The sequence below is a fragment of the Sylvia atricapilla genome, chromosome 8 (genome assembly GCF_009819655.1).
Source record: "Sylvia atricapilla isolate bSylAtr1 chromosome 8, bSylAtr1.pri, whole genome shotgun sequence".
NCBI lineage: Eukaryota > Metazoa > Chordata > Aves > Passeriformes > Sylviidae > Sylvia > Sylvia atricapilla.
In genome coordinates this window covers 27,121,622-27,145,232 of record NC_089147.1, presented here as the reverse complement: position 1 = coordinate 27,145,232, position 23,611 = coordinate 27,121,622, and the positions used below count along the sequence as shown (strand labels likewise).

At 40.4% G+C, this 23,611-nt stretch overlaps 2 protein-coding genes across 2 annotated transcripts in view; one reads left to right on the top strand and one right to left on the bottom strand.

Annotated features, from left to right (window-relative positions):
- Positions 1-23,611, bottom strand: part of MMRN2 (multimerin 2) — a 207,640-nt gene that overhangs the window by 138,381 nt on the left and 45,648 nt on the right. The gene's annotated exons all lie outside the window — the stretch shown is intronic.
- The window catches only part of BMPR1A (bone morphogenetic protein receptor type 1A), a 71,294-nt gene that overhangs the window by 27,178 nt on the left and 20,505 nt on the right, over positions 1-23,611 (top strand). The window contains exon 2 of the mRNA XM_066324213.1: positions 9,651-9,772. The gene's annotated coding sequence lies outside the window, so the exon portion shown is untranslated. The remainder of the gene's footprint in view (positions 1-9,650; positions 9,773-23,611) is intronic.

Below are 23,611 nucleotides of genomic sequence, written 5' to 3'. Positions count from 1 at the left end.
TCTGGGGTGACAGTGACAGGAGCCCAGGGAATGGCCTCAAGTTGTGCCAGGGGAGGTTGGGGCTGGATCTCAGGAAAAGGCTCTTCCCCCAGAGGGTGTCTGGGCAGTGGAGCAGCTCCCCAGGGCAGTGGTCACAGCAGCAGGGCGGGCTGAGTTCAAGGAGCTTTTGGACAGTCCTCTCAGGGACATGGTGGGACTCTTGGGGATGGTGCTGTGCAGGAGCTCAACTTCAATGATTCTTGTGGGTCCTTTCTGACTCAGCATATTTCATGATTCTAATTTCCATTTGTTTTGTTGGGTTTTTTTCTGAAATAACAACGTTTAAAGAAATTTCTGACACCAAGTATGCTCTAACAAGTCCCTAGTACAAACATCTTACTAAAAGAGTTGATTCCGTAATTATAGCTTTCTTGTGTGTAACCACTTCAGCCAAAAAAGAGGACTTGTGTTTTTTGGGGATAATACTCAGTTGTCTGAATAATGAATTGGTCTCATTGTATCAAGAAAAGTTTACAGTACCTGTAAACGGATGAAGGAAAGTTCAGTCTGCTTGGGATGATACACAGTCAAAGGCTACCAAGGTAATTTCACATGGTCATCTGTATTATAAAGCATTCTTTCACTTTATGTACAAAAAGGTGGGGAGTTTTTACCACTGCATTACAAAAGGGATAAAGCATTTTGGTGTGTATCTTCTCTGCCAAAGACTTAGAGTTGTTTCGGGAGCTTCAGTTTTTCCTGTGCAAAGCCAGAACATTCCTGTACACAACCATGTGTAGCATTTTAGAAGACTATGGGGTTATGGCTTTCTGAAGTTTTGTCCAAAGGAATCTACAAAAATACCCAAATATCTAAATTTTAGATACTGCATGTGGTCCAAATGAATGCTGAAGTTGTCTAGAATAATTTTAAATATTTTTACATGCCTTTCTTTTTGTTTTGCTATGTAGTGTTATGTAGTTAGTGATTTAAAGAAAGCAGGAGACTTGATGTGATGTGGACTCCAAAGGTCCCTCCACAAGAGTTATTTTACTCTTGAATGTTAGTGTGTAGTCCATGTACTTTTCTATAGAAAAACTTCTGCATTTGATAGGCCTGCTCATGGTGAAGGCCTTTAACCCTATTGTGATGGGAATGGTGTCTGAGGTGTCTCCTGATCTCCTTAAAGAATCTGTCATGCTTCCATGTGTTCAGAGCTGTTGAGCTGATGGCTCTGACTTAGTGCTTTGCTGAAGGCAATGATCTTGTTGGAAAGGTTTTCTCATTCCCAGCTATGTGTTCCTGTGACCTGTGTTTCTTGTCAGAAGTTAGCCAGCCTGCAGCCTGTGTTTAATACGATTTTGTGTGTGTGGATTTGGTTTGCATGGCAACATCTTGGTTGTGGGGGCTACAGGAGTGACTTCTGTGAGAAGCTGCCAGAAACTTCCCCCGTGTCAAATGAACCCAGTGCTGGCCAGATCTAGGAGGGACCCACTGCTTGCCAAGCCTCATCCCATCACTGACAGTGGAAGTGCCTCTGGGATAACACATGTGAGCCAGGGACTGCACCTGGAGAGAGGAGTGAGAATATGTCAGAGAAAGAAAAAGATCTCTGCAGACACCAAGGTCAGCGAAGAAGGAGGTGTAGGAGGTGCTCCAAGTGGTGGAGCAGATTCCCATGCAGCCTGTGGTGAGACAGATGTGCCCCTGCAGCCCATGGAGCTCCACAGTGGGGCAGAGTTCCACCTGCAGCCCATGGAGAGCCCCATGCTGGAGCAGACTGAGGAGGCTGTGACCCGATGGAGAGCGGAGCTCGTGCTGGAGCAGGTTTGCTGGTAGGACTCGTGATGCTGTGGAAGGAGCCTGTGCTGGAGCAGCCTTCCCTAAGGGACTGCACCCCGTGGAGGGGACCTACACTGAAGCAATTAAAGCAGAACCATAGGAAGGAGTCATGTTGGTAAAATTCACGGGGGAACTGCTTTCAGGGAGAGGAATCCCACACTGAAGCAGTGGAAGGGTGTGAGGGGTCCTTCCTGTGAGGAGGAAGGATCAGTTGAGATAATGTGTGATGATTTTGGGAGTAAAGTTGAGCCAAGACAGGGAGAGGGGTGGAGGGAAGGTGTTTTTAAGGTTTGGCTTTATTTCTCATTATCCCACTTCAATTTGTTTGGTGGTATAGTACACTAATTCCCAAGTTGGGTCTGTTTGGCTTGTGACATTAATCAGTGAGCGATCTCTCCCTGTCCCTATCTCAACCCACAAGCCTTTTGTTATATTTCTTCTCCCTGTTTAGTTGAGGAGGACAGTGACAGTGCCTTTGGGCACCTGGCATCCGGTCTGAGTCAACCCACCACACTACTTAAAAATTTAATTTTTTTTAATGTAAAATATAAATTTAAGAAAGAAAATATCAATCCTACACACACAAAGATATAAGGCAATGTGATAGAACATTAGTGTAGTTTTCTGGTTGTTTGCTCTGTAGTATTTTGATAGTGCACAAAACCATGGGATATTAAAGTTGTAACAGATTTCTTTTTTTTTTTTAAATCTAAGGGTTCCTGAAAATGTTTCTCACCATTTGAATTACTCTGTAAAATAGACAGATAGGAGAAATACTTAACCTTTTGCAGGAATCTTAGGGGGAGGGAGAAGAGGATCACCTATCAGAATGTGGTCTAATATGTCCTGCGGGACAGGCAGAAGCTGAATTTCATTGGCTCTTTTGTCAGAGAGAAATTGCACTCTGGGCAACATTCCCAGGATCAGTATGATGATAAGAATGCGCGCCTCAGAGTCTGTGTGCCAAGTGATCGAATTTAATTGTTGCTTCCATCCACACAAGGCAACCTATTAGCCAGGTGGCAAGTGTGGCCCGGTGACCCTCTGAAGCTGGCTGAGAAGGCCGACTGGGATGTTTGCCTGATGGTTAAGCACACCATGGAGCCTGGGTTTGGGGTTTTTTGATAAATTTTTTTGCAGCTCAGGAAGACTTATGAAGTCAGTGGTGTGACAAGCAGCGGTATATTTTCAGGGATGTCAGACACAGCAGAAGACTGTTCGTTGTGGGGCCAGTCTGTCATCAGTGTCCCGAGAGGAGGCTGAGATTGCGGGCGGAGGAGCTTTGGGCTGGATACCTCCAAAGCTGTGCGAAGGCAGCTGAGTTTTACATCTCTCTTGAAAACCAAGTGTGTTTGTTAGAGAAATTGTTTTGGATACTTGGAGAGCTGTGGGATGTGATGAAAGAAGGAGTTGCTCAGCAAAGGCTTTTGCCCAGTTGTTACTTGAGAAAGCTTGACAAGTCAGATTCTGACTTCACCTCTCGGCATGGAATGAACTGGTGGCTTTGATTTGTCTCCACTGCTGCAGGCTGATGGGTTTCCTTTTGAGGGTAACTGCTTTTCTTTTAACAGTAAGCTGTTGTCAGATTCCTTTTACCTCCGAAGTTTGGAGAGTGAGCTGAATTTTCAGCTTCTACTGGCTCACTGGTGAATAATACTTAAGCAGACTGAGAGGAATTCTGCAGCGTTCCTGGGAGCACAGAGCCTGTTCCCACAGCACAGCAGCCTGTGGAGTCCTTCCCATGGTGTAGCTAGGCATACCAAAACACTGAAGATATCCTGTAAGACTCTTTCTGGTATGGGAAATCACATCTGCCAGGGCAAACTAAAAACCCAGTGGAATTATCTGGCCCTATTGATGAGGCAGACTGAGCCTTGTGCCTGGATTCTCATGGCCCCAATAACGAATTATTTGTGCCACTAGATGCAGTGGAGAGTATGTTGTATTGTAATTCGTGTCATTTTGGAAAATGCCTTTTTTTTTTTTTTTTTTTTTTTTTTTCTGTAGTGTACTGCACAGTCCCACCTTACTCAGGAATTTATTTGTGTTCTCATACTTCTAGATATGCCCAGGGGCAATGATATTTCAGAAGCTTCATCGTGGGGACCATTTTGTCTTCTATCACAGGAGGCACTAAAGAGGATGAAAACAAAAATGTGTGACAAGGGCAGGGAGAGTGCTTGCTTAGCTGCTAAAGGGTGTGTTGCTCCTTCAGATGCTAGTGTTCAGTGTCTTGTGTCTGTGTGTGCTTGCATGGGTGTAAGGCCTCAAAAGGAAAAGCTCTGGTTGTTCTAGGGCACAGATTCTCCCCTCCTATGAAAGGGGGTCAAATGATGTGAGAAGTCTTCTGATACCTCTTGAGTAGACAAGAGGAGCTGTCTGATCTGCAAATAATTTTTTGCTGTGCTAGGCCTGGTCCATTGATTTAACTTCCAGTTAGTCATGTTAATGAAATAAAAAAAGAGTGAGGAAGAAGACAGTTGTATGGCTCTGATAGAGAACTTCCTCAACAGAGAGAGTGACCTGACTGAAAGAAAAGCAGTTGTACGTTGTTAAGGTTTTTTTGAATGGTACAGATTTGTCCTCTATTTTCTGTCAGGCCGGAAATGGAAGGCCAATCAAGAGTTGATTCCATTAGTGGCAGCAGCACTCATTCATTACTCCACCTGCCTACACAACCAACCAGCCAGGTTAGATTAGTGCTAGAATGGCCAGTTGATGTTTCAATCTGTATTATTTCTGTTCTCTGTGATATCTCATTTCCTTCAAATTGCTTCATGGTAGGATTTCTGAAGTTTTCACAAATTATTAAGAATGCATTTTAGCATCAAGGATCCATGCAGTAATCAAATAAAAACAACAAAATCTAGGCTTTCCAAGAACAACCTGTAAGAGCTGGAAAGGTCAGTGGTATCCTGAGCTAATTTGAGTGTTTTGACCAGACATATAGGAAGGCCAGATCACTGTAATACAGATGTGAAGAACTTCATGAAGTAAGAGATTAAGTGCTTGAATGTTGTATAATTCCTTGTGTATTTAGTACCTCGCAAGAATAACCTAATGATCGTTAATTAGAAGTCAAGGGAAGTAGGTACAAAATTAGTTTTAAAAATTAGCTTCATGGGAGTATATTTTTATTTACATGATTTTGAACAGTTTTAACTACCTTGCCTCAAAGATAAAATAAATGAGCTTGAACCATATCTCAGGCTCTTACTTCCCCTTTTGCTACCTGAAAGACTTGGTGCCCAGGGACTGGAAAGTGTTTGTTCAGCCAGTTTATTTTATTTCATAAATCGGTCTCATTGTATTTGGAAGGGCTGATTGTTCAATGAGATGTTCTTGCTTATATACCTTCACTGTTTGACAGACAAAACCAGCAAGCCCCAAGTTTGCCGTGCAGTATGATGTTTGCTTTTCCCAGCATGCTGTGGGGGTTTAGTTCATATGCAAACTTGTTGATAAAGGTTTCCTTAATAAATTCCTATCTTTGGACATGAACTATGGAGTAAAATTTGGAAATCTGGTATGGCTTCTTTCTCTTTGCAATTCAACTCATATTTCAGAGCAGAAGTAGTCCCATAAAAGCAATAGATTGCAGCAGTTCTGGTTGTATTTTCTAGTGGCAGTCATGAGATTGTTAACTGAAGCATCTTCCAGGCTGCCACATGGGCTTGCAGTGTATTTTAATTGTGCATAGATTTCTAACAAAAAGCCTGTTGTCTAGGGCTATAGTTTACCTGAAAAGGAGTCATTCTGCTTCTGAAAGCTCTCCCATCTCTGGTTACCGGAGCTGTCAGCTGGCCGTGAACTCTGACACTGCACACAGAGACCTGTTGCGAGCACCACACGCTTTTCTCCTTTCCCTCTTTGCTCCCACCCGATTCTCAAATGCTGAATGGCTTTGCCTTTTTTTCCTTATGTAACTGTGAGTCTGGTATCACCCAAGCCTATGTCTGTACTGTGGTCTAAATTTACAGAAACTCCAAAACATTCTGTTTCTTAAATTGAAATAAAAGTACGCTACCTGAATGGCCACCCTGCAGAAGTGCCCTATGAATGGCTAGAGGAAGTGAAAGAGCAGGAAAGAAACATAACTCGAAGCTGGAGTGAACGGTCAAGTATTTAACCCTGTCTGTGCCAATGAATCCTTGTATGATCATGTACTAAATTGTACTTGAATTAGTTTAACTCTTAAGTTACTTTACAAACGTCTGTTCCTTGAATACACACTGTATTTAATAAGTAGCAGGATCCTTCAGGAAGAAAGATAATTTAAGATGAATAAAGTAATTCATCTGAAAACTGGTGAGGCAGTTGGAGCAAAGTGGTAATGAACAGAGTGCAGGAGAAGTCAAGTGCCAGGAAAGTTTTTGGCATCAAAAGAAGAGACAGGTGAGGGAACGAGTTGGATGTGGCCCTGGAACTGAAGACACTGGAACTACTGACAAGGGAAGCGGTAACTGGAGATAAGGGGTAAGACAAGAAAAAAGGAATCCACAGTAAGTTTGCTCCTCAAGGCAAGTCAGACTGACTTGAGCTTTGCCACTGTGAGTCCCTGCGGTCTGTGTGTGCTGCTCATAGCTGCTGCTTCCTGCTCTCTCTGCTAGCAGGAGAACCACCCCACTCCTGAATTAAAACCAACTCGGTTTAGGTACTCTGATTGTTCACTGGGGCCTGCCAGTGGCAGAAGATCTAGTTTTCTGGGTTATCTAGTAGTGTGTTCATTTAATTCAGAGTTTTATTTTCCCCTATTGAGTGCTGATATTTTTCAGTAAATAGTATATGAAATCTCAAATTTAATCTTGCTACTAAGAACAATTTGTAGGTATATCTGGATTTAATATGTAACTAGTAACAAGCACTGTGAAGCTCTGTACTTTTGGAGTTGTGCCTCTTATGGTTGCTGTAGTTTAGCAAATTCTAATAAAGTGAAGGTATAGTTGTGCAAATAATTTATTTACGTATTTTATTTTGTACTTGATAGCACTTTTCTGGAAGATGCCATCAAGAATGGCACTAAACATTTCAAAAAACTTATATATTAATAATGAAGCAGTTTGGATAAGTGTATAAAAATAAATATTTAAGTAAATTGATTTTTATAAAATTGAGTATGTTCTCAAGTAGTATTTCATGCTGATGAAGAAGTGGAAGAAATAGTAGTACAGTGAGGTCACTCCCATAATTTAATCATTATCATTAACGTCTGTCCTATCTCTGAGAGAGGTTTTGGAGTTTTCCTTTAAAAAGGGGAGAGATGAATCTGGAACTGACACAAAAATTCAGTCAGTTATAAAAGAGTCTATGTCCACATTACCAAGCAGTGTGATGTAATAAGATCAGATCTGTCAGGTGCTAAGGACCTGGCATCTGTGCTGTACAGGTGGTGAGAGTTTTATTTCATCTGGTCCTGGTCTGATTCTGTGGCTGAATTCCTCCTGGTGGCTGGAGCGTGTAAAATGTACACCTGAAGCTCATTCTGTGATCTAATTTGATTCAAAAGAAATCTGGTTCATGGACTTGATGACTGCTTTGCAATGTAAAGCAAAGCAAAATAGGGTTGTTTGGGAGATGGACTTCAAAAGTGCAGTCCTGATTTAAATTAAATGCTAATATAGACATACCTAGAGTCATGCAGATCAGGAAGTTCACCAAAATAAAGCTGTTTAGTAAGAGAGCTTGGATATCTGATACCTCGGGTTGGAATTGGGAAAGGCAATGAATACTTGGAGAATTGAACAGCTACTTCATCAGTTTGGGACTTTGGAAAAATATAAGGAGGACATGGTTTTAAAAGCAAAACAAAAAAACCCTGTGCTGCATTGTTCAGAAATGTCTTTACTCTTGTAAAACAAACTCTTTAAATAATACAAAGTGGACTTTATATAAATCAGAAACTAGATACAGGGAGATTGGAGGTGTTGTAAAAACAGAAAGCACACCATCTTTTTTTCTGTTGTTCTTTTGGAGTCCACCAGAAGATGAACTTGAGGTCCTTGGTTAGGGAGAAGAGATGGATATATTTTTTACAGATCTTTTACTTTAAAAAAGCAAAAAACAATCTCTACAAGCATTATTGCATGGCTAGAATGTTTTTCCAGTTTTACAATGGAAGAAATAAGTCAAGTGTCAGCTTGTCTGCTCAGAGGAGACAGTTGTCTTTAAGAATTGGTGCTATCTGATATTCTGGATGGTTTCGGGTTACTATTTAGCACAAATTTATTATTTATTACCAAGACTATTAAACCTCAGTGTGTGAGGAGCAGTGCTTATAAATGGATGTGGAGACAGAAGTATTCTGACCTTCTTGTAATGGTAAAGGTCTTTATGGTGCTTAGGAAGGAAAAGAGGAGGAGAGTGGATGCTGAAACTCTGTTAGCTGGAAATCATGCACATGGTTTCTCCGTTTGCACTCCTCCTGTTGGCCTTGGTATTGAGAAGTCATTACATCTCTACGCTGTATGAGTGGTTGTATGTTATTTAACAGTATAGCTGGAATGGTGGTGTTTAAGCCTTTGTGTGATTTTTAAGGTGACTGATGATGACAGTCATAAGACTGGGACTTCTAAATGGTAAAATTCTTGTAGGATCTTCTTAAAAGATTCAGATGAGGGAAACATTCAGAAATTGTGAGAATGATAAAATGAGAAAAGTTGACAATAGGTGGCATTTGCTCACTGTGTGATAAGCCCATCTTAGCTGTCAACAATACATCTGAAAATGCTGGGACTTCACACAAATCAGGCTTGCTCACAATCTTTAAGAGGACTGGGAAAGAGCTGTGCCAGGCTTTCCTCTGATTCTGAGAGGTACAGCAGTTCAAAAACACAAACCAAAAATCAAACTCATCCAACTGCCGGTACCTTTGTCCAAATTCTTGGCTTGCTTTTCAGTTCCCAGCAGTAATCGTGCCTCTGCACAGCTACAAAAACCCTATCAATTATTTCTCTGTATTTTGCAGTTTCTGGTAGATTGGAACTAGGAGTGTGACACCAGTGGATTTTTGTTGTGGACCTGAGTCTTACAGATTCTCTGGTGTTAATAGTAAAGATTGAATTATGCATGACTTGTTTGTTTCCACTAGTATCACCAACAATATGTCCTTTTTTTGGACTTTAGGAAGAAGTTCTTCACAGAAAGAGTGATTTGGCACTGGAGTGCGCTGCCCATAGAGGTGGAGTCACTGTGCCTGGAGGTGTTTAAGGAGAGACTGGATGTGGCACTCAGTGCCATGGTCTAGTTGACAAGGTGGTGTTAGGTTATGGGTTGGACTCGATGAACTGAAAGGTATTTTCCAACCTGGTTGATTCTGTGAGTCTCTAGTCTGCTGAATTTTTTAAAAGAAAAAAAAAATAAAAAAGATGGAAACTTGGTGTCTGGAGGCTTGCAAATCTGGCCAGTATAGACCAGGAGAATCCAAGAGTTTCCAGAAGAGATAAGAAAGGCTTGTTTTCATAGGAAGACTCTCTACACAGATTTTTAACACCCTTCATCCCTGACATCACCATCCATCTAAGACAAACATGTTTAAACTAAAGGATATAAATGTTGTTGTTGGTTCATTTTTAATGTGAGCAACTACTGATAACAGTAAATTTTTTTTAATTTATTTTTTTGTGTCAGTGTTTTACAAATATGCTGCAACTGTGCAGCTGTTGGATATGCATGACTCCTAGGAAGTTTCTCTCTGGCTGGGAGCAGCTCATCATAGCAGGTCATTTCTGTAATTCCAGATACAAGTATCTGCAATGTGCAGTTCACATTCTAGACCATAAGCCATCAACACAGTTTCTCTTCTTTAATAAAATCTTCTTTGTGTTTTGCAGATCAATAGAAATATGCATTTCCATAATACCACCCTTGAACTAATGAAGTGGAAGTACAGATGAAAACAGTCTGGAGGAAGCTTGAAGTACAATACAGTTTCATTCAGTTTCCTAATTTGGAGGTAAGGTTAATGCGTGCGAAGTTTTATTTCAAGTATTTCAGGAATAAAAAGCATATAATAAGCAGCCACCATATCTTATAAAAAATTTCACAGCCACATTTTTTTATGCTAGTGACAGTGTTCAATATCATATTAAAACAGCTGTTTGATCTAATCTCTGTCCATATCTCAGTTATAAAAAGCACAAATCAGCATCAACTACAGAGACATCTGTTGTACAAAGGCACATTGGAAAAGAGTTCATGCTATAAGGCAAATTTTATTTGGTAGAATCTGCTTAGTCATGAATACTACTAATGATTTAGTTGAGTATTACTTTAGTCTATTATTTTGCTGAAATGACTGGGCAAAGCTTTACACAGTGTCAAGTGGCAGGGCATGAGCATAAGTAGTCGGGTTGAAAACTCTGGACACAATACTGTTTTAAAAAGGGAAACATAAAACACTCCCAATCACCTTCACAATTTACTTTTTCTGCCTTCTAGTACACTGTCTTTTTAAAGGGGACTAGTATTAGAAGCAGTTGAGGGAGGGAGGTTATTTTTTGCTTTCCCTGTATGTAAATAGCTGATCTGGCAAAAAATTAAAATGGCAACACCGCTCCACCACAAAATTTCTCACACAGTTATTTCTCTTTTACTCGGGATTCTGGACTTCTAAGTCAACAAGCACACAAATGGCAAGAAGAGGGGAACTTATCAGAACCAAATAAAAGGAAGCCCTTATGCTAATTATTCCTGCTCCTCTGTACTGCCTCTTGTTTTCATACCTTTTATACCTGAACAATAGCAAAGGGACAAAGACAAAAGAAAAAAATCATGGTTACTAAAAGAGGGAAATACTATAAATACCAGATATGAGCAGGGTACATTGCCCAGGTGTTGATCAGATATTTTATGTGCTTCCTGAGTGAGAGATCAGCAGTATTGTATTTCATTGCCTGACCTGCTTTCAGGTATGTCTTTGAGCCCATTAATAAGTTTGGACACTTAGAGAAAACAGTGAAAGTGAATGTTTAAATATTTGTTATATACAGAAGGTGTATTTTGTTTGCATCTAAAACTGCTAGCTGATAGTTTATTTGTTAGTTCCTGATTGGTTTACAGAGAGAAAATGGAATTAAATTTCTTTGGCTGTCTCTTCCATTTTAGGGTTCAGTGAAGAATATCAAATGTTTGACAGTTCTCAAGATAGTTTATTTTGTCTGTCTTTAATATGGAATCTCTGTAATACAGACTTTCATTATAAATTTGCTAATTTTACTTCATTTTGTGAGGCAGTGTAAAATTTTCTTACCTCTTACTTAGTAGGGTAAACAAGTCTTTTAATTACACCTGTGAATTTGTGCATTTCTAGTGCAATGTAGCTAGAGAAATTCAGAGTAGTATATTATACCTAATCAGTAGAGTTATGTGTGCTCAATTCCCTTCTGCAACTGGTGTCCCATATAGTGTTGTCTCTGTGATAGAAAGATTTTGGCTGTGTGATTGCTTTATTTTCTTTGATATGTTGAAAACTGGACGTGGGTGACTTCCTTGCACCGCCCATTAAAATGTCAAATACTCCCTTAGTTTGACTTGCCTGCAGCAAGGCAGGAGTTTGAAGGACATTAAAGACCTCTAATGTACAACTGCTGAACCAATAACTTTAGTTGACAGTGGAGGAATAACTGCCTACTTTTTAACTTTTACTCTCCATAGAGTTGTCATCTTTCTGTGTCCTCCAAACCAGTGGTGGTAGGAGCATCTTTTATTTGATGGAGCTTGTTCATTCTGTAACCAAAAAAGCATACCAGGTGCTTCAGAATGAAGGATGCCAGTGGTGAGATAGTATTCCTGCAATGATTTTCTTATTAATCATCATGACTGCCCAAGATCCTCTCTGTTCTGTTAGGAAACAATTCTTTTGTAAGGCTGGGTTAGCTGCCATTGAATTTCCTTGGTGGCAAACTATTTGTTAGGAGTTAATTCCATAACAAACAGGCTGAGCCACTTAAGGCTCAAACCACAGATGGGAAATACAGGTCAGTGTGCTCAAAGCATTTTCCAGGAGTGGAGGAACCAGACATCTGTGTCATCTTGTGAATCAGTTGATCAAAACAGGAAGTGCCAGTGGTTCCACTCTGGAGCTGCTCTGTTCTGCAGGGTCCTCCTAACAGGACTTTCCTTCCTCCCGTTGCCCCTGGCTTATCCCAGCTTGTTCCAGTAGTCTCAGCATCTTGATCTCAGACCACACAAAACAGGAGCCTTTCTATTGCTAGATGTCAGGCTCAGCAAGGTCAGATTAAGCTGCTGAGAATCCCTTCATTTTTATGTTGGTTCTGTTTGGCTCAGGAGCTCTTGTTGAAAGTGTCATGGACAACAGTTTCAAAGAAATCTAGACAACTTCCTGTGTAGTAAAAGGAAGCTAAATTTTGTATTTTATTTCTGTGTCTGAGGATGGGAATTTTATGGTGTAGGATAGAGAACAATTTAAGATCTTACAGTGAGAAAATCATACAAGGAATGCATTTGCAGTACAGCCTGAAGATGTTTGTATTGATAGGCATGTATTTTCAACCAGATTATTGTAACATGGATATGTAATTAGAAGCATACCAGATTGCCTTTTTTGCTTAATTTCTATTTAGTGTTTAGATTAGGAATAGTAAAATGTGGGTTTCAACCAAACATTAATACACGGATTAATTCTGCTTTCAACAATTGCTTTATTTTCTTTTTTTTTTTTCACCTTCAGCCCAAAACAAAGCAGATAAATGTTTCTTTCTGATGGTACTATTTTGAAGCAATCCTAAGTAGTCAGTTATGGAGTGGGTTCCTCTAAACTAGGTTGAAAAGTCAAGAACGTCCTTCCCCAGGGGTTCTAAGATTGTGAAGGTACAGTAACTTTCATGAAATGTTAGGTGAAGTGTTTATAAAGTGTTCCAGTTGACAGAGAATTTAATTAAAATAAAATTAGGGGTCAACTTCAAATGTATTTTAAAACACTAAATATTAAAATAATAAGCAGCTATTTGTTAGCTTACCAAAATCTAAGACTGATTTAGGTAAGAGTCTTTTTATAATATCCTTAATGTTTATAAAGACACTGTGATAGAAATGTTCTACTTTTCTTATTTCTAAAGCAGATATATGTGCCATCCTTTAAAAAATTGTGTGCCATAGCCAAGTCTGTGTAAAGAAAGGATATTTTTATCATGTCCTAAAAATATGTATGTTTTGAGTTTACAGCACAGTACAGGAATTTCAGGATATGTTGAGTAAAAGGCTGAATCTGAATGGTAGAGGGGTCAGTAGTCACATCTGTTTAGGAGAATTTCCATGGTGTAGATGTGCAGAGGGCTTCCCAAATGACTACACTTCACTGTGCTTCAAACACATTTTGTTGTTCTAAGATCTGAAATTCCTGCTCTCGTTCAAACATGCTCATTCAAGTTGCTGGTGTTTGAAAAACAATTATTTGTTTCAGTTGGCAGGTAAAGCATATGAAAGTTTTTTACAGGAACAGTTCAGTCCCAGGCTTTCAGTGGGATGAAAGCGAAGTGATAAAGGGTCTGCCTGTGCAGAGGAGAGTCCCTGAAGTCTTTGAGATGGCAGTGTATGAGAAGAGGGATATTTATACAGGTGTTTTGAAGTTCTGTGCACTTTGAGTTGTTTTGGAATTTGCAAGTGTACACTTGCAATCAGTTTAGTTTACCCTCCCCTTAGTAAATTTCATGTTTCGTGATACCACCATTCTCTGAATTAATAAGACTTTTTTAATGGGGAAGGGGACAAAAAGTTTGCTTTATTGATCTTTAAAATTTGCACAGGCACCCACCAAAGCCTCTCTATCACTTCCCTTTCCCTGGCTTGAGATAAAGACCAGGAGAGGTCACTCACTGATTACCGTCACAGGCAAAACTTGGCAATATTGTCTTACGTATTAATGTCTTACTAACCAAATCAGAGAAGGACAAGAAGGAGAAGTCTTAAAAACACCTTCTCCCCACTCCTCCCTCCTTCCTGGGCCCTGCCTCCCCTCTCCAGCAGTGAAGGGGAAGTGGGGAATGGGGCTTGTGGTCAGTTCATCACACGTTCCTGCTGCTGCTGCTTAGGGAGGAGAGTTCCTTCCCTGCCCCACAGACTGCTACAGCACGGGCCACTCTTCCCTGGGGCACAGTCCTTCAGGCACAGCCCGCTCTGATGGGGGTCCCCCATGGGGTCACAAGTCCTACCAGGAAACTGGCAGTGTGCAGGTCCCTGCCAGGACCCTCTCCAGCACAGGCTTCCCGTTGGTTCACAGGCTCCTCTCGGGCATCCACCTGCTCTGGTGTGGGCTCCTCCATGGGCTGCAGGGGCACAGCTGCCTCACCATGGCCACACCACGGGCTGCAGGGGAATCTTCTCTGGTCCCTGGAGCACCTCCTGCCCCTCCTCCTCCACTGACCTTGGTGTCTGCTGGGTTGTTTCTCTCACATATTCTCATTCCTCTTTTCCTTGGCCACCGCAGGAACATCTGTGCAGTAACGGTTTTTTCATTCTTGAATATGTTATCTCAGAGGCATTATTATCATTCCTGATGGGTTTGGCCTTGGTCAGCGGCGGGTCCATCCTGGAGCCAGCTGGCATTGGCTGGACAAGCTTCTAGCAGCTTCTCACAGAAGCCACCCCTTTAGCACCCTGCTACCAGAACCTGGTCACACAGACCCAATAAATTACTTCAGTCTTTCGTCTGCTCGTTTGGTTTCAGTAGGGTTCTTAACTCAAAATGTGTGAAAAATCTCAAAAGAAAAATGGGAAATGAAAAACTACTTAGGATGTGGTAGAGGATTATAAGATACTATATAGGGATTGATAGAGAAGGTTCAATAATGATGACTTTTTTTTCCCCTTTCTCTCTGCCAAAAATAATTCTGTATTCTTTTCAACTAGCAACAAAAATTACTTCCCGTTATGGAATCTGTGGTTTTCCTGTAACCTCAAATTTTCCTTCGCAGATTTAATTTGAATCAGTCTTAATTCCATCCTATTAGAAGTGATTCATGTAAGCTAAAGAATCCTGAAAGAAAGAAGGTTTTGATAGTGAAGATGTGGAAGGAATAAATCACTCCTAGATGGAACAACAGCCTTGACAGAAGTAGCATAAGAAAAGGCAGAATGAGACAGTTTTGTTGATGTGATCTTGAATGACTGGGGATTAATTGAATTGTTAAAGTTAATGCAGAGATGACTTAGGAGGAATATGGGTTTACTAGAAAATTTTTAGCTTAAGGAACTGTTGAGACATCAGAGGAGATACCTTCAAGTTTAAGGATGATGGAAAAGTGGGGGAAGTGTTTGCAATAAGAAATAGTGTCCAAGTATCATCCCTGTAATAGTGAGTATGGGCAGTTGAAGTCATACACCACATAGATGATGGTCAAAGACAAAAGTAGGAAACCAAGTGAAATTTATAGAAGGAATATATCATATAATCTCTGTACCTTTTTAGTTTCTATATGTCTTAGTACATACTTACTTTCTTACAATATGGCCAGAAAAGTAAAGATTGAATTAAAAAAACAATTACAGATTTTATTCGTTGAATGTGAGCTTCACTTAATCCAATACCGAACCAAGCATCTACCCTGTATGTTGATGTTCTCTTGTCCTGAGTTCTACTGTGTGACAGTTGTTGAAAAATGTTCCACAGAGTCTTTAAAATAACCTTTTTGCACTGAGAAAAGAATGGTGTAGTTGGTTGATAACACATGGGAAATTTTTAATCTCATGACCAGAAAGCTCTTGTTTGCTTTTTAATTTTATGTGAAAAAAAATTTAACAGTATTGCTTTAGCACTTCAGTGCTGGGAAATAGAGGATTATAACTATTGAAGTAAACATTACCTTTGAACTCTGTTTTTGTCTACCCATTGAAAGGTTACGGTGTTTGGATTTGGAAATGTCTTTGAAGCTATATTTGATGAAAGTACATTGTTCAAACTCAGGAGGAGTATTTGTGTGCTTGTGCATGCCACGTTGTTTCTGTAGTTATTTAACCAAGCAGATCTACAGTACGCTTAGAGTTTAACATAAGTTTGCATTAAAATCTGTTTTTATCTCAGCAAGACTTGCAGAACACTAACAGGGCAAGATAGTGCTCTGACACATACATTTAGAGTCCTGGAAATTTTTCTCAGAGCAATAATACTTTCTTACATGTGCCACGTTGAAATTAAGTGTTGCAGGTGAAAATAGATGCTGAATGCAGCATATTATTAATTTCACATTATTTGTCCTCTGTAAGCACTTTCTTAATATAGCAATCTAGTTTAGTATATCCGCTATCTGTGAGGTAACTGTAGGTGAGCATGTCATGCTTTACACATGGGCATTTATCACTCTGAGACTATCTGAGCACTTTGCAGGTTCTGTGTAAGATAATGAATCATTCTAGTTCAGACTATTCTAAACTTGCCATGATAATACCTGCTCACTTCTTTGCCCTTGCTGGGAAGGTGGTAACCTCCTCGTGTTCTGTGCCTGGAGTTTGTAATCTCACAGAAGTATCCCCAGCATAAGTTTCTAGGGTGAAGTTAAGGCTCACTGATGACAAAAGTTAGTGAACTATTCATTAAAATTCATAAGAAAAAGAGAGGTTGCCATTTTAAGTTATAAGTGTAATATATCTAAACACAAAGAACAAACTTAATAGCTAAATGTAATTTGCAGAATAAATTTATCTAAAATTTTGTTTCTGTAGTAAGAACACTTAAAAAAAAAAAACTTTGCCCTGCCCCATCAGTCGTTTAGAGGAGCATAAAGGAGCAGCACTTAGAAATTCACTTTATTTTGTGCCATCCAGCTATTAAAGTGCCTCTTTGGAATTCTGATGGAGATCGCTCCTGTGAGGGTATCCATGTGTTATTTACAGTGATTTATGGGAACAGCTAGGCAGGAGTTTCTCTGCTCAGCAGAGTGCAGTGCCTCCGTGGGCATGGCAAGCAGGTGAGGAAAATGAGGATTAAGGCTTACCTTGCCAAGCAGCGTTTTGTATTAGCAAATCTTCATGATGGTGAACTTGCCAGTCTTGTCTCTGCTGTTTATAGGTGTCGAGCAAATACTGTCAAAGAAAGCTCATCTCTCACCCATTGCAGTGGGGAGGGCTGAATTCAGTGCTTTAAAAATTATGTTGTTTGCTTCTGAAGTAGTATTTACAAGTGTGTTTTTATCTTGTTCGTGGGACAACATAAGAATTCACTTGACCAGCTGTTACCTTCTGAGGAGCAGAACAAATAATCTGTCCATGTTGACAGTTTGAAGCGTGGGGAGGGCAAGCCGTTCACCTCTTGTGAAACCCTCTTCTGTCGGCCTTTTTTAATACTACTTCACGTCACTTGCTCTAAAACGGACACCGCAGTCCCTTTGTCACATTCCAGAGGGAGAGGGTTTGCAGATGTGTAAGCAGGCAGATTTCCCCTATGTCGGACATCACCACTTGCAGTTTGGAGGGGTTTGTTTGTATATTTGGCTGAGGGGTGTCTTCATAAATGATGTTTCCTGTCTGTTCTCAGTAATTTGAAACTCCATCTTCCAGGTGTAAATTAAAAGGAAAGGAGGATTTAAAAGCTCCTTTCTGTTACTCCTTCCTGAATTTATTTATTTTCAGCTCTGTATGGAAAGCGTATCCATTAATAACTTTCATGTCCACAATGTGAGTGTGAGGAGTGAAGGCTCCGTGCATTATCAGGTTGACTCTTCTGACCTTGGTAATTACTAATCTATGCAATCGGGGCCTTTCTGAGCCTTGTCAGCCTCGCTTGTTTAGCGTTTTATTTATTTTATTGGTTTCTACAAGTCCTGAATGGGAGAAGGGGATTTAAAGAGAAAACACCCAAAAAAAGAAGAAGAGAAAAAAAAAAAGGAAAGAAACTCAGCCCTATGTTTATTCTTAAGGGGTGGAGGTCTTCTGGAGGGGAGCTGGCTTGCAGAGGGGGAAGACAGTATTCTTATGCTAATCCAGGCTCTGGATAAGGAGCAAAGCAGCCGTGCAAACAATGGAAGTGGAGCCAGAAAGTCTGCGCTGCAGTCTAGCACGCCTGGAAAAGCATGTCAGGCCGGGCGCCTTGGGCTGCCGGGAGGGGCCGCGGGGGGAGCGCCTCCCGCTCGCCCCATGGGCTGGCGGCGGGCCAGCGCGCTCGGAAAACTCCTTCTACCTACACAACAACAGGGCTGCAAAAGGCGACGGGGGAGAAGTGCTTTATAGTCTCGGGTTTTTTCACGTTAAAAAAGCTGAGCCCCCCCAACCCCGCGCTGAGTTGTCTCAGCTTTGTTGCTGCTGTTTTCTCCTTTGTACCAAAAATTGAAATTCAGGTGATGTGTCTTGTAAATAGCAGCCACATTTCCTAAATGTTGTGCGTGAGAGAGGTAGGCTTTAGCAGTTAGGGAATGAGCTTACACCTCCCTCCTGTGGGCGAAGTGCTCGGGCCGGGAGCCGGGTCTGCGGGCTCGGCACGGCTGGGCTCGGCTCGGCTGGGCTCGGCACGGCTCGGCACGGCTGGGCTCGGCTCGGCTGGGCTGGGCTCGGCAGGGCTGGGCTCGGCAGGGCTGGGCTCGGCTCGGCTGGGCTCGGCACGGCTCGGCACGGCTGGGCTCGGCTCGGCTGGGCTGGGCTCGGCAGGGCTCGGCTCGGCTCGGCTCGGCTCGGCTCGGCTCGGCTCGGCTCGGCTGGGCACGGCTCGGCACGGCTCGGCTGGGCTCGGCTCGGCTGGGCTCGGCTCGGCTGGGCTCGGCTCGGCTGGGCACGGCTCGGCACGGCTCGGCTGGGCTCGGCACGGCTCGGCTGGGCTGGGCTCGGCTCGGCACGGAGGGGCCCTGGCTCCTGTCCCTCGCTCCTCTTCTGGGACAAACCGATGTCACTGACACAGCGGCGAAAAGCACCGCTTCGTCCAGCACGCTTTCTTACTGATTAAAGGCAGTGACCAAACAGGCTGTTTTCTTTAGGCATCATGAGATGAAAAATGTGCTCTTTAAGCTCCGAATAAAACCTCAATTTCTCCAGAATTCTTCTTCCTCGCGAGTTCCATAATTTGCATAGTCGCCTTCACTTTGGAGGCAAAAAGAAATGGTGAATTTCTTCTAGGTTGGGCAAAGGTTGTAAGTGTAGCAGAAGCAAGCCAAGATCATGGGAGCTAAGTAAAATAAGTGCTTACCCTGTCAATTTTTTAATCTAGGGTTGGTTTTTTTTGTTTTGTTTTGGTTTTGTTTTTGTTTGTTTGGTTTTTTTCAGCATAGATCAATGAATAATTGTCCTTAAATTATGAAAAAAATACTTAAGGTAAAATAAGGTTGAGAAAACATTCATTCATCTTCATAGTGCTGAAAGGGATGTTGCATATTAGAAACTCTTTCTATGAAAACATTTGTAATTTTGAAGGCACCGGCACACTCATTTTAGGGTCCTTTTTCCACTTCTAAAAATGTCAGCAAAAGTATATTCGAGATTGAGGGCCAGCTTTTTCCTTTCCTCAGCCCAGGTGTATTATTTGTGTCAAGTTATTGAAACTCAGAGCCAAAACGTGTGATAAGTCTCATACGCAGTATAGTTATGACCATTATATTTTCAATAATATTGACATGGAAAAGTTCTAACAGTTTTGATGATTTTTTTCCCTTGCTGCTTATGTTTGGTGAACAAAAATGTGTTTCTTATGAGTGAGATCTAAAAGGTTTAAGTTATGATTCCCTATTTGGAGTTATTATATTTAGAGATGGAATGCATTACATGTGGAGACTTTTCTCCTTTTTCACATTGACTGGTATGACAGTAAGGAACTAGCAAAAATGATAAATACATCGTAAAAATATATGAGAAGGATAGCTTCTGAGTAGAATAGCAGAAGTTGATGTCATTTATTGTGGAAAGAGCATGGGGGGCTGATTGTCCATTTGCTGATGGTCTTAAGGGCAGAAGCTCTAAGCCAGCTAATCACCAAAATGAAGGAGTTGAGAAAAGAGGGAAATGGGTCAAGGTGAAAAAAAACGGTGTAGTGAAATTTTCTCTGAATATGTTCAAATAAGAGATTGTCTCATGTTTGTAACACATTCGGGTATGTCTGAATACCTGATTGCAGTGGGAAAACGATTTCGCTGAATGTCATTGCAGTTAATTTAATTGAAGAAACTTGGTAGCAGTTAGTTATTTGAACTTGCAGAGTAACAGTAAGACGAGCATTCAGGAGTCCAGTGAGTGGCGTCCTCAATTACCTAATTTTGCTGGTCATGGTAGAAAGCAGCTAGGCTTTAATTTCTTCCCAGTTAACAACTTTGTTTATGAAACAGACAGATATATCATAATTTAGTACTTTGGCTTCTAAATTCTGCCATGATGTACACATTTGATATTTGCCACCAGTGGGAAATCTTCCTTTCAGGAGATATCTGTTTGACTTTCCAATGTGGATTTTGGTGGCTTCTCTCTCTGGTCAGAAGTAAGTCCTTTTCTAAGACTGTGAGTTCCCCTGATGCAAAAAAACCTGTTGTTAGGGTCTTAACAGGTCATAACCTGTTTTTTGAATGAACAAATGTGTTGCAGCACATTTGTTTTAGACACATGGTTCTCTATGTACTACAGAGAGAACTAGGATTTAATTTTTCAGTCTTAGAGAAGTGTATAGTACACACAAATGTGCTTTATTTATCATTTCAGATTTCACTTCAGTTTCTAGAGGGGAAAAAGACTTCGGTATAATTTACACAGTCTCTTGGTTTTTAAACATGTGCAGTCAGGAATAGTTTTAAATAATTCTTACACAATCTACAGGTCAGGGGAATTATTTCTGTGAGCCTGAACAGATTACTGCCCAAACAAATAGGGCCTTACGTGAAGTTGTTTGTGTTGATGGCCATGTAGCCAGCTGGCTTGCAATAGCCAGCAGTCTCCTCCATCAGCTAGGATGTCTTGACAGATTTTGGGGGTGGATTTACCTTCCTTGTTTAATTTAACATATTTGACAGCACTCAAGCATAGGTAGTTTGAGTGTTTCATTGTGACACTTTTCTACAATTTGCGTAAGCATGCCTTGCAATGGAATAATAAAAACATGTTTAAAAAGTAGGTTTGTACAAGTATTTGACACACAGTACGCAACCTGAAACTTTCTTCTTGTTTTGGGCTTGGTTAAGTTTGACTGTTTGACTTTGGATGAACTGAAGCTAACTGTAGTTCTTTTTGTATTAAGAATAATGAAATGTAGTCCCAGGTCAGTCTGTTCCTGTCCTGACACCTGTAGCTGCATGAGATGGCGGTGGCCTTTGCGAACTAATGAGTAATTAAGTTTTTGGACTCTGTTTAGTCTGAAAATCTGCCCTGCAACCTTCTAACCAGTGGTTAGGACTTGTCTTCTAATTTCTGATCTAAATGAATTTTAATGGCTAATCCATACCTAGTTGTTGAATGAGTAATTTTCTTAAGGTTGAATAGCTGTGTGTCTGTCATTGTGTTTATTTCTGTTATATTGTCAAAGTATAGTTATTTACCCATCAGTTTTAACTGTCTTAATTGTATTCTTTTCTTTTCTTTTTATCTCCAAATATCTTTCTTTCCTTGAGATAGTATCCTTCTAGATGGTTGTTGAGTTTATCAATAATATTGTCTCTGTGCTATTCATGCCTTGCTGTTTTCCCTGGGAAATTTCCCTAAGAAATACTAGAGTGGTATTTGTGTCTTTCTTCCAGCCACATCACATGGACGTGTCTGATGTTCTGTAATCAGTTGGTGTCTTTAGATGTAGCTATCTCTTATGTATGAGCTTCTAGTCTGTGTGAAGCAGAAATTCCTCAGAGTTACCAATATGCATGACTTTCTCAATTTCATGCTGTTGTACTTCATTCCATTTCTGTTACTTCAGGTTCTTCACATGATCCAAGTCTTTCTGCATAAAAACAACACTCAGCTGAACTGACAATTTATGTTTGTCAGCAATTTTTTTTAAAATTTTTGCTTTCTGTGCTTAGTTCATTAATGAAAAGGGTGAGTATTCTTCAGTCAAGCTGAATCAAGAATCAAGGTCCTCAAATGCCATTTGAACTAGGCTACTAATCTCTGTTCTTGAAACTACTTGTCTGCCCTGTAGTGAATTCTTTACTGTTCTTATAATCCCTCTTTTCTTCATCCAAATGAGTAATTTTCTTTGTGGCACCATATCAGGTTTTTTTCATAATCTTCCAGGGAAGTTGTTGTTGCACACTGACTTAGACTGACAGTTCACTTTATCTCTGGCATTCTGTTCGTCTCAAAGTCCTGTTCAAAACTGTACCTGTGATTGAGGTAATATGCTTACAGTTATCTAAGTTGCTTCTTGCCCCAGTTACACATCAGAGAACCATTTACTAAGTTTTAGTTTTGTTGTGTTTAAATACATTAACTTGGTTTTACATGTAGTGCTGCAAATGGTTTGAAATATCTTGTCTGTTGAAATGGGTTGTGTGCTCTAATTCTTGTGAAGTCTCAGATGGATATTTTTCCATGTGTTCCCCTTATACAATACTGTCTTTGTTGTTACATTCAGCACTATCATTCTTTATTGAAATTTGGAACAGCACAGCTCACTTGGTTTGGGGATCCTGCTGTTAAAAATATTACATAGCCACATCTAAAGAACAGTTACCACTGAACTCCATGCTTTCAGAGTTGGTTTGGGCCATGATAGATCTTGCACACTTCAGCTTCATAAATTTGGAGTCATGCAGAACATAGGGCTGGACTGCTGTGATAGTGCCATGAATTCACTGCTGAGCTCCATTTCAGAAAAAAACCCACAGTTATAGTAATAAAAGCATTTGCCTTCAGTAAACTGCTACTAGGGAGGATAATAAAATTAAGTGCAGAAAAATCAGGTGTTACCATTGATGAATAAATTACTTTTTAGTGGATTACAGTTGAATGCTTCTTTGTAGCTCCAGTAGAAAAGAAATTGAGAACTTCAAGATCAACAGGTTGGCTTCTGAGTTTGAATCTTCAGCATCATTCTGTTGGCAGAGTAGCATTCCAAGTGTTAATTTGTGCTTTAATATATTTGAAGGGGTTATTTAGTTGTATCATTCTAAACTGTTTTTTCAGGCAAGTTTTGGAGAAATACCAGCTGATGCTCTTTCAATTTTGTGCCTTAGCCAGGGCTGCAGTCTTCCTCTTTAATAGGAGTCTGGAAGGGTATTTTTTGTTTTAATATGGGGAATTAGAATTTGTTCTCTTTGATTTTTATTACATGGTTTTATATGTGATGATATTTTATATATATATATGTGAAAAGAGAAATATTATTGGAGGGAAGATTGAGGTACAAAATACTGGTGGAGAGCATTATTTTTTTTAATAGGCTTGGACAGCATTTCTGGAAACCACCTTAGAATGTGTCACAAAACAAAAATCACCATGGAATTGGAGTGAGTTGCATTAAAATCGTTTTTCTTCCATTTTTTCTTGGGTTTTTTGGTAACATGCTGTGTGGTACAGTGGCAAATACATGTTCCTGTGCCAGTGTGCCCTCTGGTGAACATGGGGGCCAAGACTGACACATTTTAAACACTCCTACACTTGCAATGCACAACAGTGCAAATATATATTCCTTCTTAAACGGGACGAGACAGAAATTATTGTTAAAAATACTTAAAACAGGCTATTACTGAGATTTATTTGGTTCTGCCTGATTGAATACTGTAAATAAAGCCTTGGTTGTTATTGCTGCATAAAGCTGTTGGCAGTTTTCAACTTCTACATGTTTTATTGAGGATTGGAAGTTCATTGCCATTGAAACACGGAATAAGCATTAATACTTCTGCGCTTACGTTGCTGGCCTGACGTTTTATAGCTAGAAGGACGT